At 40.1% G+C, this 21626-nt stretch overlaps 1 long non-coding RNA gene across 1 annotated transcript in view; it reads right to left on the reverse strand.

Annotated features, from left to right (window-relative positions):
* LOC119700931 overlaps window positions 1-20717 on the reverse strand; it is a 46685-nt gene extending 25968 nt beyond the window's left edge. The window contains exons 1-2 of the long non-coding RNA XR_005256927.1: window positions 20551-20717; window positions 9611-9704 (exon numbers count right to left, since the gene is read on the reverse strand). This is a non-coding gene — a long non-coding RNA (uncharacterized LOC119700931). The remainder of the gene's footprint in view (window positions 1-9610; window positions 9705-20550) is intronic.
* Between the last annotated feature and the right edge of the window lie 909 nt (window positions 20718-21626).

Below are 21626 nucleotides of genomic sequence, written 5' to 3' on the forward strand. Positions count from 1 at the left end.
GCCTGATTGGGGCTGCTAATCACATAAATAAAGAATTAAATCATAGCATTAACCTTCTACAGGGAAACCTGCCCTGGCAACACTGACAGAATTAGATCTATTAATTATTTAGAGGGTCATTTGATAGAAATGTATATAGATGGTAGATTATGAGCACTTGAAGCAATAAGTTAACTATAAATTTCTGCTCTGATAAGAATCTTTTCATATTTTCCTCTTAATGTCCCAAACTAAAAGCTACCTTGCATTTTTTTTACTAGGACTGTATGATCCCATATAATTTATTGTGTGTGTATCAACTAAAAATACTGTGCCCCAGCATCAAGGATTCTTGTGCTCCTTTTGGCTCTTGAGGCTCCTTTTTTATTAGAAATTCTTCCTGTGCAAACAGTTTCCGTAGCTACATTCAGGGCCAATTTCACACTTGCTATAATGCTTAGAGCTTCTTTAGAGGCCAGGGTGTTCAGAGGACCTGAGCACATTTCCTGTCCACTCCTGAACTAAAAGTCAATGTGCAGGAAATCTGTCTCGCCAGTGGTGTGGACTAACAGGATGCTTTCTGCAGCGGTCCTCCACTGTCACCCATGGAGGTGTTAAATTCCATTAAGTATCTAGCAGATTTTCCCTCCTTTCTCTGAATTTTTTTGGAAAAAAAAATGCTCTTGAATCAGATGGGATGATGAGTTCATTGTTTTACTTATTCTACTGGGCTTGCAGGAATGACAATGGTACTAGATAGGCTTGTTTACTGACCAGAATTTGAATGCATGTTTGCAGATAGCACACAAAAGATTTGGGCATGTGGAGTGGAGGAGGGTGGGGAGACTGGAGGGAAATCTGTCATTATTTATGGAAATATCCAGTATTCATGGAGCCATCTGCTGTGAATGATTCAAGTCTGAGAAGTGTCATAAAATGAGAAAGCATAATGTAGAAAGAAATAAAAAAACCTGATCTGAAAAAAACCTTTAAATTTATATCACTCAGAAACCTGAACCAGGGAATATATAACCTCAGACTCTCTCTTTCTAAAGATGCTTTGAAAATTTTCCTGCCAGATTGAGAGATAAAGATAGATTATATTTCTCAGGTTCCTTTCCTCACCCTTCTTGGAACAATTAATTCCATTTGTTCATTTCCAGTCCTTTAATTATTGATCACATCGTTTCCTTTTTTTCTTTCTCACTGTTCCGGGCTACAAGGCAAGGGATGAAGTTAAAAAAAAAAAAAAAAAAGGTGTTTAGGAGACTGCTTAAGCCTTGAAGCATTGAGAAGATCTTTACCATAGCCACAGTATTCTCTCTGATAGTGAAGCCCCCCTTTCATTGTCAGAATTTTATCAATATGAAGAAATTTTATTAAGGGCAGAACCTTCATAGCACTTCTCTGGAGAAAGTCTCAGGCAGAGGATGGTCTGCTTCCCTGTACTGTGCTCTCTCAGTTCAGATCATTAATTTATTGATTTGCTCATGATGTTCTGTAAAAAGTGAATATAAACAAATAGTGGAGAAACTGAGACAAAAAAGAGGAAATTATTTGCACCGCTGCACCAAAGGCAGCTGAGAAAATCAGGAATAGACTGTATCTTTCTCAGTCATTTATCTTAGAGACCTGGTCTAAGTCCTTGCCTTGGGAACACTTGGGAATCCCTTTGAAACGTTTTTCATTTTTCCTGCTTCCATGTATTTTGGTTACAGTTTGAGTGGCACATCATGTTACCAGCAGGCGCTGTTGTGTGGCTGGGTGTGATTGTCTTGCCACATCTCTTTTCATCTCTACCACCTTATTCTCTGTCTACTCATCACCCCTTGCTGAAAAAAGGCTGATTTACCAGAACAATGGCATGTTAGAACAGAAATTTATTCATCTTCAGCCTTATTCCTACTCCTATAGTGTCACAGTCCAGGACTGTGAGTTTTAAAATCTCCTTACTATTGTATTGGCTTTTAAAAATACTTCCTTACCTTTAATTTACTCAATCATTCATATGGGATTGTCTTGACATCCTGCAATATTCCTGTTTGCTATGCAGGGCTGCCTTTTTTCCTCCACTATTCCAACTTCATGCCTTAAAAATCACATCTCCATCCCAGCAAGGCACATAGAAGAAGTGGTGAAGCATCACAGATTTTAACTGATGTGATTAAATACATTCTGAGTGCTTGGTCAATGTCCCTTTCTTCCTATTTGTACAAACACCTTTCTTCATGAGGAAGCCAACAGAGAAGTAGCACAGATGCACACCCACTGCTTCCTTCTCAACACAGGGATTCCTGTTCTCTCTGGATGGGATTTTTGTGATTTCCAGGGGCTAAGGCCCTGTAAATGCAATACTAGATAGTAAATTATTATTATTATTATTATTATTATTATTATTATTATTATTATTATTATTATTAATGATAATAATATTAATAGTAATAAAAAGATTAAGAGGTACTTTAAGAGATCATTCAGTGTCTTCTGTTCTTTAATGTGGGAGCAGCTCTATCTGTTTCTTGTCTGTGTTTGTCTAGCCTTGAAAAATGAGCCATAGTAGAAGCACAGATATTATTTTCTGACGTTCAAAACACACCTAACCTAAATCTCCCTCAGCCATGATTACATGATCTGCTCACTGTGCATAGAGAGAACAGACTCTGCTTTTCATTCCTGCCTTTTGCAACCCTGCAAGTTGTTACTTGGTCAGCTCTGCCATTTCTGCAGACCTTTTACTGTTTTTGAGGGGCTTGCATAGCTCTACAGCCCGACTGTAATGCTCCTACAGACAGGTTTCACATCTTTGAAGAAAGATGCCTTAGCTCCTGGTTCAGATAACAGCAGGTGTTGGGTTTTTTCCCCCAGTATCCTCTAGCTCTAGAAACAACTCCTTCCTTTTTTTGTATATTTGCCAGCCTTCAGCTGTATTTTTTTGACCTATAGCAGAGAAAAAGTGAAACAAGTGCACCAGGCTATGAATTACAATGCTGTGGGATAGTCACTGTAAGTTTTTGGACAGGTAATTTGTTCCTTTCTTTAATTATACAGGGCTTTTTCCAGCCACGCTCATGCTGAGTAGCACCTCATTCATTCAGCAGCCCCTCAGTAATCAATATGTCTCCAGGGGAAGAAATATTGTGTACCAGGTAAGGGAAATATTGCTTCCCATCGCAGGCCACTCTTTTCTCTCAGCTCTATCAAAAGTTACGTTTAGGCCAGTAATGAAAAAGTGATTGCACGATGACATCTGTGAAGTGCACAATCATACTGTCTGCAGTGCACTGGAGAACGGTCCTTTGTTTGCTTGCAACACCAAACCCATTGCAAAAAGCAGTATTTGCAGCTAATCACCACAGTGATTTCAATTTGCATTTAGCCATTGTGCTAACAGAGGCAGCTGGAAAGAGAAAAAAATAAAATCAGCACAAATAAACACAGCCATAAGTACTGTCAGTTTTTAGCACCAGAAACTGCTGGAAGTAATGCTGATGCCTCCAACCCAAGAAATCTTTTTAATGTGGAATGATATATATGAGGCCAAAAGAGGAACACATTTCGTCTTGTTTGCTTAGACTCCAGAATATATCTCCGAGTCTCTGGATGTAATGATTGCTTAGGCAAGTCAAACACTGTATATCACCTGCTGAGCATCTGATTCATTGACTGGGTGGATTGAAGCCAATTTAACCAGCTGGAATCTGTAATATTGACTTCAGTGGTGTGATCCTGATCTATATCACACAGAGGATTTGGCCCAGAGACAAAGGGAGGTACTGTTTCCTTTGGGTGACATCTTTCTGCAAGCCAAGGCAGACAGCATCTGTCTTGCACAACCTGGTTGTCCTAGAAGTGGCGTGTATTGCTCATGGAGTACCACGGAGTTTTATCATTCTGTGGATCTTTCTTAGACAGAGGATGGCAATCAGGGACAACAGCAAATTTCTTCTGGTTCTATCCTTCTACTTAACAACTGATGCCATCTTCCAGCAATTCTGGGACCAATTCTCAGATTGTACTGACTCCCTTAGTGCAGATTTCTGCAGGCATGTGTGCTGCTGTATAGCGTTATTTTTGGGGAAGGGAGGAGGTTTAACCTGGCTCTAGATTTACCTTTTTCTCTTTCACCTTGCTGAGGAGGCAGACTGAGCATAAGACCTCATGAATTGTGCAGAGAAGCTCAGCAGAACCAAGTACAACACGTAGGCATAGACAGCAGCAGAGGACAGGCAAGGCAAGACCTCACTCTGCGAGTGCTGTGACAGCCCTGGTGCTCAGTCTGTGGGCATGAGAGTTATGATACTACAGTGCTGTTGCTCATCTTTATTTTCTAGCTAAGTGACTTCATTTCACTAAATCTCTTCAGCTCTCCGTATCTCCATAACCAAGAAAGCAGAGGGACAAAAGGCTAAGCAGAATTTATTATTGCTCTTTATTATTATCATATCTTTTGTCTTCTTTTTGAGATTCATGAACCTCCATTCAATTAATTCATCAGAAGCCTGAAAAAGCTAATTGTGTGTTCATATATTTCCATAGGCACGGGCTCATTCCTGTGCCAGATGTCAATAATACCTGATCCATGCAAATGGAGCTGGGTTTGTGGCAGCCTGCTGCCCAATCTAATTAATGTTGTGACTCCAGTTCTCCTAAGTAGGAATGGAGTTTGGATTTGGCACAATTGTAAGGTCAGGGGTGGGCATGGTGAGAGACAGGGAACTCAACTCTGCATCTCCGGGGCTGAAATCCAAAATGCCAGAATTCCATTCCCAAGGCCCCATATATAAGAAGGCAATGCAAGAGGCTGGCTTTTTGGACAAAGAAGACTCAGAAAAATCTGCAGTGCACTGCCCAGCCCTAGCAACTGTTTGGAGAGGCAGAAGGGGCTTAATAACTGAGTATCACACTGTGTCCCTCTCTGGTTTTCTTTGATAATCCTAACAATGTTGTTGCCCTGGGTCAAACAGTGCCAGACTGGCCACTGCACAATTTCATGTGCTGGGCTTCCCAGGGCAGCATCAGGACTTTGGTGGCTTGTGGAAGTGATGTTTGTGGGTAGTCCATAGGGCCAGGACCATATGCATTGTCACCTCATTGCCTTCTCCAGGCAGGAAGAGTCTCTTTTCTTTGGGGAAGATGCTTTTCTCAGGCCTGGATGAAATTTTATGTTTTCCAAAGCAGGTTGCGGCCAAGCACTGCTTGCTTTTATTTTTGTTGTCCCTAGCATTATTAGCACACAGCTTGCTTTCAAAGATAACGATGTGGAAAAACAATAGCATCTTGCCAAACTCCTTCAGTGTACCATTTGCAGGTTGTGCTATTTTATCAGTGTCTTAATGTACATACATTGCAATGGTGTGAAAACTCTGTTTTGTGAGCTACAAAGGGAATGAAAATACTGAAGTCTTCCCTGCCCTGCCAAACAGACCTACCTTCTTCTGGTACTTTTCCTTTTCTATCATTGTGCTATATTGTAGGGATCTTGTTTAGCATATAAAAAACTACTACTGCACTCTATTATCAAAGACATATTTGTTAAAACATGCATATAAAAAGGATTTGTAATTGAAGAACAGCTTTGATACATTTAATAGGATGTAAAACTGCCATCCCTTTTTAATAGGAGACGCTTTATGTGCATTAGAAGTAATACAATAATGCTCTTCACTGAGCTCTACCCATTAGCAGACTGTTTTTTCCCTTTCTTTAGTTAATCTTAAAACTTGAATGTAATCTAAACACACTGACTTTTTTTTTTTCCTCCCCTCTCTGTACTTGGAGGTGCTTTGAATTGAACTTTGTTTCAAATAAGGGCTAGCAACAAACATGGCATCGATATACAGGGCCCTGGTGCCGCCTGACAGATGGTCCATAAACCAGCACATCTCCTTGCCTTAGGAATGTTAACAGGAACGGGAGTGTGGCGGCATGTGCGAGTGAGCACGCCTGAGAGTAACCTTGTGAAGAATGAACAGCTATAATGGCATTCTTTTCTATATTCCCATGTCTCAAATGTAATCAAATACCAGAGCAGCAGAAATAGAAAATGACAATCAAAACAAAAATAGTAATAGCTTTAATAGCAGTTTCTGTGCTTCAGTCTCGGAGTGTTTTACAAGGAAGCATTGTTAAATTCAGGAAATAAGGATGCAAGCTGGTAAAAAGAAAGTGTGCTGAATCTGACTGGTGTTTTGGGGTACTTGTGGTTTGGTGTCTCATTTTACACAGAGCTGTTCTCCATTCCTTTCAGAACTCAGGATCAGGGAATAGTTTTCAAGATGGCTAATCTAAGTTATTTATTCTGAAAAATTGCAGATGTGTCACTGGACCTTGTTAGAGGAAACTAGGAAAGAGGCCATTTCTCCTGATTTCTGGTCTAGTGCCTCACCAGCACCCAGCAGTACATATTAATCCTGATGGTTGTAAGAATATTCACAGAATGCCTGAGATACTGCTGCTTCAGGAACAAGCTGAAACCATCAAAAGGAAAGTATCTCTCTGTTGTTTCAGAGACATTACTGTATTGACCAAATTCAAATTGACTGTGCAACTGCACTTCCTGCTTTTCCTAAGAATATCTTTTAGTTCATTTATTCATGTGTCCTTTCAACATGAAGATGTTGTGCTAGTGATTGTGCTAGCAGGAGCTGGACAGCTGTGAGCCACAAATGTAGTCCTTTGCAGAATAAATTTGTATGTGTTCACCTGGTTTTTGTGGCAAAAGCTGAGTGAGCACTGGCCTGGCACCCAGGAGGGAGATGGTATGTTTGAAGAGATATTTTAGTGACTCTAGAAATGCAGAAAAGGTGAGCATTATTATTCAGCATAAACAGAACAAGATGACTGGGGATAAAAGCATCATATAGTCAACCCAGGACATGCTGTCATCCAGGTCTGATTGTAGGAGGGAGTTGTAAATCTGTATCTCTTTGTTGCCTGATGAATTTTTGGAAGAATGACTGTTCTTCTAGGCTGACAAAGTAAGTGGAATGACAGAAGTGGCCTGCCATCCCTCAAGTGACTCAGCCTGAGCACTCTTTATAAGAATGACCAGATTCCCTGCTTGGGACTGTAGTTGCCCAGTGCTGCAGCTTCTGCTGCCTCTATTGCTTTTCTTCAGCAGTGTTTTTAACCTGGATCTTCTGGCCTGCACTGGAGCCCACAAATAGCCAGGCCAGCAAGCAGGTGTATCCATTAAAACAATACAGGTATCTGAAAGACCTGTTAAGTTGTGTATGTAAATATTTGAATGTCTGAATACATTCTGCTAGTATAACTCATGAATGACAGACAGAAAACTCCATTTCATATAGAGAAAATGACATATTCTTTTCATAAAGGGAGGCAGTGCAAGTCATTCAATTTGCATTTGGATATTGCTATTGTTCAGTAAGTGTCGGGTTTGGGTGCATACTGCAAGAATCACACAAGGAAGTATAAATGTTTTCTGAAACTGGTTCTCTTTTTGCAGATGGAAATCCAGCTCCCATCTCAGCCAATATATGAATTCTAAAAAACCAGGTGTATTCATTAACCAGGTGTGTCTGGCTTATGAAAAAACATAGTCTTTTTTTCCAATGAAGCTGGTCTTCAATTTGGGGTGATTTAAGGCAGGTTTAAATAGGAATTAAATTTTTAAAGAAGTCAAGGCAGAATTCAGAGATATTTTTATTTTTACTGTTTTCTGTGTCAGCAGACTACTTCAGTGAGTACAGTTTAAATTCCAAGTCAATTAATTGCCATAAATTCCTCAGGTTGAGTTAATTGTCGTGAAGTGCTGACCAGCTGCATCAATCAAATTGATGAAACATTTGGGAAATAAATCTCCAAAACAAATCCAAAAATCAGAATGGGATTTAGAACTAGTTGATGGAAGAAAAGAAGTACTACAATCAAGGCATCATAAAAATTCTAGTCTGGGTTGTTGGTTTTTTTCCTAGTATTAAAAAAAAAAACAACCCCATACTGTCAGAAGTGGTGCAGAGAAGTCTTGGACAAAGCCCTGCAGTGCGAGCTCCGTGTGAAGCATGAGCTCATCCCAGACCTAGCCAGACTCTACTATAGAAAATTAAAAGTTATTTACTCATTTCAGACAGCTTCTGGATTATGCCTTTTCTGATCAAATTAGCTCTTACCTTTTTCTTGCAGGACAAAGTCATCAGCCTGGAGCACATCACCAAACAGAAAATTAATTACAGTTGTCTGCTGGGTGTAGAATGCTTGTCACTGGGACTAAATCCAGTAGTCCCCATAGATCTCCAGGCCACTGGACACAGGTAAATGATGCAGTTCTGCTTTTTGTTCATATCTGGTTTTGTACTCAGGTAGCTAAGTTTTCAAAGCAGCCATCCTCATGAGGGTAAGCCTGTTTTCAGTCAAGGATATCAAGTGCAAGTCACTAGAGGTGACCTCAGCATCTCTATGTTTACATGTCAGTATTTGAAGCGGTTCAGTCCTTTTTAAGAATTAGGATAAATACTCTACAGTATTTTAATTCTAGCTCAAATGTTTAGCTTTTCTCTCCTTTTCTAATTACACAGTAAGTGTAAGGAAACCATTGGGCCAGAATTAAGTATAAATATGCATTCTAATAATCATCTGCCTTCTCTATGTGTAGAGGTCATGAAGGCTGAAAATAATACTGTGCTATTTTAAATATGCTTTAGCAGTTTATTTCAGGAAAAAAATTATGAGCACGATTTACTTAAGAGAGAGAACTCAGAAAAAAAAATAGTTGAAACAAAGCATTCAGAAAAGTGTGTGTGAACTACAGTGCATCAACAGCAGACTACCTTGATTTTAAAAAGGAACAAATCCTTTGTTTTAAGCAACTGCCTATGGACTAGTCACTACATGACATGCAAAGAGAATACATTGACAGAGCAAGTCATGCTTTAAGTGTGCTTCAAATAACAACTAAATGCTACCTGTTGGCCAAGTAAATAGGGGTGGATTTCTTAAGAGAGCTTTCAGTCTGGGGAAAAGAAAAGGTTTCAATTTACCTTGAAAAGGCATGCAAAGAAGCAGAAAAGGCACTTGTAGCCTTGTCTGACACATATTCATTCCAGCTATTCTAAATATTCCCAAAACGCAACAGGAAATGTGCAGTATATACTGATAATTTTTGTTCATAGGAACAAGGAAAGCTGCATTTGAAGGTACTAAATTTTCAAGAGGGAAGGGGAAGATATGGGTTCAATGTCAGTTCTCTGCTGGAGCACAGTATGTAGCTCTGTGAAGAACCCACAAGTATTAGCTACACCCACAGAGCAGAGATATGGCATTTCCAAAATTAGCGCTCCCCTTCACGCGGAATTAGTCTTCTGGGAATTAATTTCTTCCCTCACTCCCTGAAATGTGTAACAAATATATTAACCTTGAAACACCTTTCTGTCTCTCCTAAGCTTCACTGAAAATACATCTAGGAGTCCTAGTCCTCATATGTGAGGCTGAGAAGGTAGTGTTAATGTAGTCTGCTTCCACAGAGAAATTCCACTGAGCCTCACTGCTGCACAGCCCTGGACACACAGAAACAGAGTGGTCAGTCTCCTCTGAGAAATAGCACCAGGTTCAACCTGTCCCCCTCGTGTAAGGTATTAATTACATTTTTTTTTTAATAGTGAAAAGTTATTACCTATTTTCTGTCTTCACAAATCTGTGCTGGTGGAACAGGCACTTTCTCATGCAGTGTCAGCCATGTGAAGATTTCTAGATGCCTCAGTTCTGGTCTGTGAAAAAAAGAAATCAAAGCAAAAGGATGCAAGAGACTGTGAATATAAATATGAAATTAATTGCATGGGGGCAAAAAATCCACAGGCCTTTTTTGTTCCCGCAGATGTCACAGCCTAACAGTGCTCTAACAAGCTGGGCCTGCCCAGTGCCTTCTCATCCTGCTCTTAAAGGCAATGTCTCAGACTTGGGGCCTCACTTAGGCTGTAGAGCTTGCTGGTCAGTGCAAGTACCTTGGTGCTGGAACTAACTCCTTGAGCAGTTGTTGGTCCCTGAAAGTTACTCTTTTAGCTGTTTTCAGGGTGATACTGGCAAGGAGACAAAAATTCAGCTTCTCATTTAGGCAGGGAAGAGAAGGTGGCTCTCCTTTGATGCAGCATGTCCTACAAATAAAATAAACCTCCTGTTCATTTTGCAGATCTGGCCATTGGTGCAGAAATCTGCCCCCTCTGTGAGCTAGTAAAGAGGCAAAACAGCAGATTGGGTTGGATTTTGGGAAAAAAGTCAGTTGCTGGTCACGTGCACAATGGAAATGGAGGTCTCTTGGAAACCAGGACATTTATCTGGGTCATTAAACAGAAGTTGTGGGTCACTTACAGGAAATGGGGTGCTGTGGGTAGTGCCTGGAGAGTAATAATGAGAGCCAGGTAATGGCATCCAGTCAATTACAGTCTTACGTTGGCATTGTCTAAAATGGAAAACCCAACAGTCTAAAAGGCCATAACACTGCTTCTGTAGAACATTAAACTATTACTTTATGCTGATGATATCCTACTGTTAATTAAGGACTTGCATGCTTCCCCTCCTGCTTATAATGAATATTGCTCTCTGAGTACAAAGTTATCATTGCACAAAATTAATGACTCTGAGACTGCCGTGATGCAGCTTTCTAGAGTTTGCCCTTCAGCCCTGCTCACCTCATGGAATCATAAGTGGGCACCCAAAAATATAGTACAAATACTTAGGGGCTGATATTACCAAAGCTTCACACAATGTAATTAAAAACTGTTTAAATCCAATTATCAAGCAGGCAGGGGAAGATTTGGAGGGATAGACAGAGCTAAATAAAAGCAAACATGTGTTATTCAGTTTTCCATCCCATCAGGTTGTTAAAGTAGAGATGAGAATATTGTGTAAGTCAGCACCCTCAGAGTTACTGTCATAAATGAACCCATGGCAGTATTTCCCATGGCACCAACAGTTACATGTGTTGAGTTTGCTTTGAGCATAAATGTACATAAATGCCTATAAAAATTCTAACAAAGACTAATAATTATATTTCTCACCCACATCTAAAAAAAATAAAAGACATACAGTTAAGAGTACTTCACCTGCTACTGAAACTCAGCTGTTTCTTTAAAGGATACAGAGGTGGATCACACAAATACCACATTCAGCACACAGAAGCGACAAAGCCTAAACTATACTGCCAAGTTCATGTTTACCTGCAGCCCAGGCTTCTGATGCAATAAACCAGCAAAGTTTCCTTAAAAGTCACCGTAGAACTTACAAGAACCTACTAACCGTACACTGCAGAACTTACCTACAACAACTACAGCATATTTCAGATGACAGAAATTTCAGGATGTGAGGATGAATTAAAGATGTCACACAAAATGTTCAAGAAGTATTTATAGCTCTTGGGATGAGAAATGTTACTATTCCCCTTAAATGTCATATAATTGGCCCAATTTTGTGCACCAAAATCATGCAGATTTTTATGGTTTTTTTCATTCCTAAAAGGAATAATTTTGAATGAAAATTGCTGTATTTTAGGTAAGATTGTCTTTTTTCTCTTCCTCATACTGTAAACTAATATTGATGTTAAGCAGAGGTTGCATTTCAGTGGTAGCTGGAATAGATATATCTTTCTGGAAAGTACATTAAATCCTTAGTGATGAAAAGAAATACATAAATATTAATTATTTTTGGACTGGCTTGAAAAATCAAATCATGACTGACAAACTGATTTGAACACTATCCCATGATTTTTTGGCCGTTCACACATTCTGTGGAATTCATTTTACCTCTGAAAAAAGGCAGACAAGATCCATTCTAACAAGTGTGCTCAGATTTTTTCCAGTCTATTGTTGGATTAGCCAGGTGGGGCCAGATAGCAGAAAGATCTTGCTGGACAAACGGTCAAAGCTGTTGTGTGTGACAGCTGCTTACCAAAACAGAAAGCTCATACGTGCCAGAGAAGGCAGTGATACATATTTGTGATAAGATGGGGGCTGTAAATAAAAGGTATCAGTGAAAGAACAGTCTGGACAGCAACAGGTACATGGAGAAGGTGCTGCTGCTATGAGAACATGAGCTATGAAGATTCATGGCTATGAAAAGTGCTTTATCCTAACAGCTCTACAGCAAACACATGCAAGATAGCACTGTAAATACTTAAAGCTGGCAAAAAATGTTCAGCAGGCGGGACTTTCTCCTCAAAACTGCAGCTTGAGAGGTGTGCTTTTCTGCTTCCCAGATACCCCCATTCTCTGAATCATGAATCATATTCTTAGCAAATTTCTGCATGGGAACTTGTCAGCTTTCTGCACAGGCATTTGAGCTTCACAGAGTGAGTGCCCAGGGTTCAAGTCACAAGAATATCTAAATTGACAGACACACAATAATCAAAGATCTCTAACATGTTAACATTGTTTAAAGACTATGGAACAATTTAAACAGCCTCAAGGACATTCATAGTTTCTCTTTCTGATTCATGTTTGGTTGTAGTAAACAAAAGGTCTTCTCATAGATCACTATGAGAAGATCACAATCATACTATGATTAAAGTAATGGACAAAAGAAGTGGGAATGAATAGAAACAGCTTAGTGCTAGACTTCCTTCAGACTTACTTGGGGTGAACTGGTTCAGCTTATTGGTAAGAGGTTGTGCACAACAAGTCTGCTTGTGTTCCTAAATTATTCAAAATTTTAAAACAAAAAAATAACTCCAAGTACTTGCAGAAAAATGTATCAGAAACTGGCAGATAAAAATCATAGATAAGGGTTAGGTTCAATAAATGCAAACTAAAGCATGAAGAAAAAAAGTAGTAGCCATGCATGTTCAGTGGTATGCTCTAAATCACTTAAGAAAGAAACACATCAGTGTTGGTTTAAGAAGTCATTAAATTAGAGGAAAGGCAAAAAAATCCAGAACAGGAGACAACATCGTTGCATAATAATGCTGTTGCATAACTCTAATATGTGCCTGCACTCTAAATACCGGCTGCAGTTCTGGTCCTGGTCTCAGCAAGGATCAAAGAGTAACTGGAAAGAGTCTAGAGATGGATTATAAGACTAATCAAAGGAATTTGACAGCTTCCTGTCCAGGAGTGATGATAGATTAGGCTTTGGTACTAAGGAGATGACTGAGGGGTTTATAAGGAAAAAGGATCTCAGCTGGCAGAGCAGGGGAATAAAATGGTTATTATTTGGTGTTTCTCAGAATACAAGAATCAGAGGCGTCTACATTTCATGTTCAGCATTCAGATTAGAAAAAAAACAGACTGATATTTTTCCATATGCTACATATTTGAACCCAAGAACTACTTGCCACATGCTGCTGAAAAGATTCAGCATGTTCCCCAGTACACCATCAATTCACATGGGTGCAAAGTGTAATTGTACAAACTTATACAGGAAAACAGCTCAAGCATATGAAAGGAAAATGCCACAGCTAACTCAGGAGACCTCCAAGATATGGATCACTAGAGGCTGCAAAGATATTACTGTACACTTACTTTCTTTGCCTTGGTGTTGCCTACTTCTGTGAAAGGGAGCTCTGGTTTGACCCAAAAAAAGCTGTTGCCTTGGCAGATGAGGCATTTGGGTGTGCTTAGTCAAGCTGAGCCCAAGTCCTTCTGCAGCACATATTTCACACTACAGCTCCTGGAGCATTACTCTGTTTTCATGGGCATGGCATGACCAGCTAAAAATGATGGCAGGAAATCGCCTAGAGTGGTTCTGTACACCATAGAGGTTGAAAAAATGAAAAGCCAGAAGATAGTAAGAGTAGAAGATAATAAGTTTAAGGGGACAGGAACAGATGGACACACAAAACTAAGGTTTAAGCCAAACTGTAAGTACAGCAGAGATGGAGTGTTAATCTGGCCATGAAAGCAACCAGCCTACATAAGTTGTGCTGGATACTGACTGAAGACACAGCCAGGAGAGAGCTTTTTTGGAAGAGAAGAAAATGAGGAGCACACAGTCTGCATTTCTGCTCTTCTAAGGAAATGATGCTGTGAAACATCAGCTAAACTGCTAGAACTGAACTTAAATCAGGGACTAGTTTCTCCTCTCAAATAAATCAGGGTGGCAGTAGCAAAGAGAGAGAATTAACTATTTGACAGCTCTTCACCAAAGTCAATTCACTTTAACACTGCTTTACCTGAATTATCTAGTATTACAGAAATCAGTGTAGTTGTATTAAATTTTATCTATCTCTGTCAGCCAGCCAATGTTTTTTTATCTTTCACCAAAAGCCCTGAATCACCACACTGCAAACTGTCTGAATAGCCTCATCAGACATCTGAGTTTTCTTTGTGGCTTCGGTTGTTTATGACACTGACAAGAACTAAAGTTACTAGAGACTGAGCCATAGTGTTTTATTTTAGAGTACAGAGCATTGTTTAGGGTGAGTATTTTGGAGTCTTTCCATCAGCAGACTTCTGTGCTGGAGCACTCTTTGGTAGACACAGCAGCATGAAGCTGTGGCCTTTCAGAGACACAAGAAGCCAATGGGCCTCTTGGCCCTATTTCTTGAGCTACCTCCAAATTTTTTCACAGGTTTTTGAAGCTAAGCTCTTGCTATCTGTTTTTTTTTTACCTCATCCTTTGTTTTGTTGACTTTAATTGCAAATTCTCTGGGGCCTTAGTCTAGGTCTCTAGGTACTATCATACTACAAACGATACATAATAATAATATCATATTTGATCAGCTGCCTTGTAATGGCTTTTTTTCTTCTGGGCTTTAAACTTTTTTTATTTGATTGCATCCTTGCCCTAATTTCAAAGAAGGAAAATAATAGATTTTCTAGAGAACAATCCCAAAAGTCCTATCTACAGCTGATCTGCAATTCAATATAACAGTTCTTTTCTTTTTCATGACTTTCAGATTTGAATAATATCATTTGTGTGATGTTACTCAATTTCTCTGTTTTAATTTGAAATCCTATTTTTAATCAATTAGGAAAAAAATGACCTAATTAAGGAGTAATTTAGGCCAGCAACTTAAACATTGTTTTATAAAGTAGCTGCATTTAATTGGAAATGTGCTCAACTACTACATTGCATTAGCAAGTAATTTGGAAGAAATAGACAAAGGGATCCCCTGACTGCTATTTCAGAAATTATAGTGACAAAGTTGAAGTCCACAGCAGTCTGATGAACTTGGCTTTTACTAATAGCTCTGCTATGAACCTAAAGTTCCAAGAAACTGCAGCCTTTCATTATACAAGACATAAACACACAGTGACTTCTGGCTCCTGGGAGTCAGCACTGAAGAGTTCTGAATTGACTTGATGGATATAAGGCTCAAGAGCCAAAAAACACAGAGAGGGAACCCAACTTGCTCACCCTCCATCACTAGTCAGTGGCAAAGGTAGTAATAGCCCTTGGCTGCCAGAGTGCCCCCAACCAGAGAACTAGGTTGTCACTCGCTAATGTGCATGGCTAATACCATTTTTTTAAAACTCCACAACACCTTTTTCCTTCTGTATTTCCCCTTAGCTGGTAGAGATCCTAGCATCAAGGTTGTCAGAACTTTCCCTAAAAATGCCCACATGCCACAAAGGGAGGAAGGTTGTTTAAAAGCTCACTAGCATACTTGAGGAAAGAAATTCAACTTTGACATCCAGAGGATGTGTTACAGGCCACAGCTCTGCACTGGCTGCCATTAATGTCAGGATAGCTCACTCCCTTCTATCTGGGTCTCTCCACTGGTGCTTTTCATTGGCGCTGAACTGCAATGCAGATGCTTTCAGCACAGAAAGAGAACTTGTCTAAAACTTTTGTACTGTCTATGCCATGCTTCATTCTCATTTACTATTGGTGGTTTTAGCATTGGGTACTTACAGTAGTGCAGTGGAAAAAACAATTATGACTCTGCTGTGGGCATCAACACACTCTTGAAAGGTCACTGGTTTCCAGCTGATCACCTAAGGTTTCTTCACTGTAGAGTGGGTATTGCTAGACAAACTTATCAGCACATTATTTATTCATGCTGGTTCAGAATTTTTCCTCAGATAACAGCTCTCAGGGAAACACTTACAAAGGCCTTCCTCACTGACAGAGCCCTTGCCACATGTTACTGCTTCATGACTGGGAACAACAGCATTGTATTCCATAAAAAAGAAATACCCAGAGGGTGCTTGCAGGCTCAGATCACTTCGGTTTTATACTAATACTTTTTGTCATTTAGTTCATGTCAGGCCATTACTGTTTGAATCTTTTGGTTGAAATCCGAGCTACAGAGGCAAGAGAGGTTGTCAAACACTTGGTACCTAAGTGGCTTTAACACCAAGGAAGGTACAGGAAGCCACAGAGCTGCTGGCCCAAAGCCCCAACAGGAGCATGTGCAATTTTGTAATGCTTCAAAGGGGACACTTGATGGAGAGAAATTTGGAATTTGGGAAATTTTTTTTGTCTTCACCTACTTATGCCTTACTTCAGGCAGGGAAGAGTCTCCTTTGGCCAAGCAAAGCACGGAACAGCAGGTGTGTAAAACTCACCGAGGGCAAAATGTACAGCAAGGCTGGTCCTCTGCATATCACCTCTAAAATCAAGTGTGCCTGGATAAAAGAACTCACAGCTTTTGTAGTCAAATATTGAGTTCCCCAGGAGATCTCTGTGAGGAGAGCACGCCTCCTGCACCTTCCTTTAAGTCAATAGTAGCAATACATTATCAGATTGCCTGTTTTCCTAGATACATTAAATCTAGTATAGCAAAGGTGAAAATGTTAGCTGTTTGCAGCCTGACACAGAGTCAGCAAAATCCTGGGCCCTTCAAAAGTATCAGCTTTGATTTTAAAGCGTGTCATACTTCAGGAGAGAGGATATGCAGTCATCTCACCTGGTGGGCTCCTTCAGTGACGGCTTCATTTCAGCCTTCAGGCAGCATGAGCTTGGGAAAAATCAGTGCAGAATCCCAACCTTGCTGAGCTGCATTCACATGAAACCACTACATCAACAGGATCTCTAGACTTTCAAAGGAGTTTAGTGCAAGACACATCTTTCCCTAATCTATGCTTTTACACAAATGGGGTAAATTTTCCCACCTTCTGGAGATGTCAACTTCCCCCAACTTAGTTATCGAGGGAGAAGTTTTTATTCCAGTGTGCACTCATATATTAAATAACGAAAATCTGACCACCCAAATTCCACCAAAAGAGCTTGTAGGAAAGACAAGGCCTGTTTGAAGTGTAAATTACAAGTATTCAAAGAAAAATAAAATCTTTTTTTTGCTTTCAACACAAACATATACACACTAAACTGGCCTGACCTCCACAGTGTGCGAGTATTTCCTGCCACAGTAACACCACCAGTAACAGCTATCAGCATGGTGAGACTTTGTAATACAGCTGAGCAGAAGTGTCTAAATTGCATGGAATTGCAGAGGGAAAAGAGGCAGACTTGGATCCTAAAAATAGGATAAATAATGCTAGGAGGTGAGTTCCCCATCCCTTCACTTTTTGGGAAGAGCTGAGAAGCATAAAAAAATGAAGGGGTAATAAGGCAAAATATGGAAGAAGAACATCATGAACTTCTCTTCCAGCTTTCCTTCTGGAAGAGCTCTTGAATCTGATTTTAGGGACCTCAGCCATGGAAAGCACTAAGAGCTGCATCAGTGTTAGCTACACAGCATCAGCCTCATTCACACTCATGGCTAATTTAGAATAAGACTGTTAAAGACTAATTGTTTGAATAAGTAGTGTTAACGACTGATAGTGATTAACGCTAACCATTGGCAGTGTATATTTGCTAATGAGTGTCAATCTAGAAAAGTGCTGTTTTGAAGCTGGAAACCCACTTGATTTATCAGATGTTTAAACACTCCAACCACAGCAGTTACTAATTCCCTCACTGAAATACTTATATGATGCGTGGATATAAATTCGTAATAAGTTGTTACATTCTAAATGACCATCAGAAAATTCAGTACACAAACCCATTGAAATTTAGGAAGAATTTCAAGCCCAAATCTCTCTGCATCCCATTCAAACACATCAAAACTGAGCATTACTGCAGCATCTGCAAGCCTAGCAACCTTCAGACTTTGTGATAATTTGGCGCATGGATTAAAAATCCAGTTGGAATCCCCCTGCCTGGAGCCTCTGGACCAGGATTTCTTCCATCAGCTTTAGAAGCCATGGTTTTTGATGAAGAGCATAGAGGGAGACTGCTACCTCAGCTAGTGTGACTTTAGGATAATCCACTGTGGAGACACATAATTTTTTGCAGCACAGGGAACCTACATCTGACCACCCTGTGCTAAAATAAAAGTTTTCTAACAAGGGACAAATGCAATCAAAATAACATTATCCCAGTGGTATAATGACTGTCATGGTACAATGGCTGCTGTACATTCTCCTGACACAGAATAAGAATGGGCTCACATGAATCCTCACCAAGAGGACTGGGTATCAGTAAAAAAAAGGTGTAATAGGAAAAAAAAGTCTGCCAAAGCCAGATAATATAAATTATATAATATTATAATACTAATTATATAAATATCTACTTATGTTTTGTTTGTTTGTAATGGTGGGTTTGTTTGGTTTCCCACTTTTGGTTGTTTTTTTAAAAACTAAGGATAATTAACTACTTAACAAAACCATGAGGAGAATAGGAAATTAGAAAAATACAATGGTTCTTGATTAATGAAATAGGATAAGCAAGTCAGTTGTCCATTCTGCCCTTGAAATCAATGAGTTATCACAACTCTCAGCAGATGAGAGAGTTTGTAGGGGTTTTTTTCCTTAAAAGTAAGAGCAATCAGTGCTGATTAATCAGCACCAGACTAGACATTTAAGAGGGTCCACAACTGCAACCGTAAGCACTTATAAATTCCTGTCTTGACTGAACGTAATGATGTTTTACAGAATAAGAACTATGTACTTAGTACACAAAGTCCGATAGTCTGGCTTAGTTCTGTTTGCTTTATATCGGAAGGAAAGGCTGATTTTTACATGCCAGCTCTGACTTTCAAAGTTCATTTAAAACCACTTGTTTCTAACTGGTAGCATGTCAGTTGGCATCATAGCTGAATTTTCCCTTGTTCAACTGAAAAAAGTTAACACTGTATCATTTTATTCCTACTTGGAACACAAGAGCTGCTTATAAACTGCACTTAACATTGAACATTTAGCAATTAAAAATTCCTTGTACAAGCCTAGACCAAAGAGAAAGTACAGGAAGAAATGGAAAGAAAGGCTGCATTTATGTTGGAAGTAATCCAGCTTGGCAGATGAGCAGCTTTCCCTCCCATAACAGCGAGGTGCTGCTTCTACCTGCCGGCACAAGGACCAGCAGCAGTGATGGGTACTGATTAGAAAGCCTGAACTGTGCCAGGGGGTGGCATTACAGGTGTCAGGCTGAGTCAGAGAAATGTGCTCTGAATGGCTGGTGCCAGAATGCAATTATTTAAGAGGTAAAAAAACCCAATAGGAAATAAACCCAAATGAAAGAGGATTAGATGGTGGACAAGATTATCCTATAAACAGGCCCTCACTTTTGCTTCCTTTTAATTCAGCTGGGGGCCAAGGAAACCCATGTTTCCAGTGCTAATGGGCCTTGTTGAAGGCATTAAGACATTTTATAAAGAATGAGAGGCTGAGGGATTAGGAGTGACGGGAATTCACTGAGCGTTCTTGAATTAGCATCAAAGGATGTCTGCCTCCATGGGAAGTTAAAAGCAGAGCTAAATGGAGATACCATTATAGGAGGAAAATGGCAGGGACATTTTTTAGTTAAAAACAATATTGTTATTATATAAGTACAGCTCATTATACATGTATGTTAATTTCTGTCCTGAACTTCAAGATATAAAGCAGACTGAGAATTTCTATTCACTCTTGCTTATCATGGAAGTACAGGGTATATTAACTTTGGTAAGAGGATTAGTGGATGCTCAGGGTCTGGGTCTAGAGTGGGACTTCATGGCATGATTGCAGCCTACATAGCCCATACAAACACTAAATGCTGCAGCTGTATGTGCTAAAGAAAGACAAAAAAATCCCAAACCACCTTTATTTCAGAAAAATGGCTAATAAAAGCAGGCCTATTAGAAAACAGCTCTGTACTAAGCACAAACAGCTACATAGGAGTAGGGTTGTGGGGCTGAAAAGCCCCATGTCCATCAGGTCCAAGTGGCACAGCAGCCTGCTGGGTGAGCAAATGGTGAAAGCAATTTCTGAACCTGTGTGTCTCTATGTGTCCATTTTAAAAAATGGCTTGTGCTCCTTCCTGTGCAAATGCTCCCTGACTGTGAATACCAGAAACCAAACTGGTCCTTATTGCCACAGCCCAGAAGGAGCAGCAGAATAAGAGAAAAGCTGGTAATAATGAAAAATGTTTCTCTATCTGAAACTCACTATTTTTCTAGCTACTGAGATTACTCCTGGTCCTTCAGCTTCTGCTCACTGTGGTGATGTAATACCAGCAGGAAATTAAATTCCAAAAAAGCCGCTCCTCTTACTCCCCTCCTACAGGTAAGGGAGGGAGAAAAGCAAAGCCTATGGGCTGAGATAACAATTTACTGAAAACACTAAGCAACACAATAAGAAATGCACAATAACAACCACAATAGTAATACCAAGAGTATGCAAAACCAGAGAGTGTGTTACTCACAAAATGGCGTTCACCACCAGGATCAAAAACAAGAGTGAACTCTTGTCATAGGTTGTGTCCTCATGGCTTCTCCAGGATCAGATGATGACTGTTCCTGCACACCACATCCCATGGCCATCGGGAACAAAGACAAGATGGCAGTGGAGGCTCTCATGGCCAGTGTTTCCTGCCCCCTGCCCAAAACAACAAAAAAACAATGACAAACCCTCTGGAAGCTGCATCATCTGAGCTGGGTCACACTGCTCTCCACTGTGCTCAGCTCCGCTTCCTTCCACGAGATCAGGTTGCTCAGAGCCCCTTTGAGCCTGGCCTTTTCACACTGTGTTCATGGGCACAACTCCTTATTCAGGGTGTGCACGGCAGCTGGAGCAGTCATTAACTCATTAGTCCATATTTCGGGAATGTACAACTGTGACAGTTCATATTCTTGGAACAGTGATTGACTTACGATCTTGTCAAAGCCCCCACTGCTCTAATGAACAGAAGCTGTAATTTAGCTTAAGGATGGGCAGGGCTCTCCCTAGCCAGGAACAGAGCAGGCAGCAGCTTCATCCTCAGCAGGCAGCCTGGCTTCTTCCTCAAGGATTAAGTGAACGCTGGCAGGTCTCTCCCCATTTCCTTTCAGGGGCAGGAGTGATGTATCCTAGAACATACGTGGCTCCTGGTCAGTAATTTGTGGGGCAGCACCACTGGCCTAGTTGCCTTCACTCTCTGCACATGAACCCAGGACTAAACTGGTTCTTTCCTCCCTGGGAACGAAGGCACTTTTCAGTGAAAACACCATCAGAAAGCATCTTCAATTTCACATGTTACACTTGAATAATACTTTCTCTGTTTATTAACTAATAATTAAGTGTTTAATAATCAGCCAATATTTGTAAACTAGTAATTCATTATTATTTGTATACTTGTAAGTTGATTATTCAACACACACTCAATATTAGACTATGATTCTTATAATCAAGTGATCACAACAATTTATTTACAACCATCTCAAGAGTCCCCCCTGGTGCTGCAGAGAGTAGGAACTGAACTCCCCCTGCCCCACAAACACGGCAGAAGTTGGGCAGGATCGG

This window comes from Motacilla alba, chromosome 4 (genome assembly GCF_015832195.1).
Source record: "Motacilla alba alba isolate MOTALB_02 chromosome 4, Motacilla_alba_V1.0_pri, whole genome shotgun sequence".
Lineage (NCBI taxonomy): Eukaryota > Metazoa > Chordata > Aves > Passeriformes > Motacillidae > Motacilla > Motacilla alba.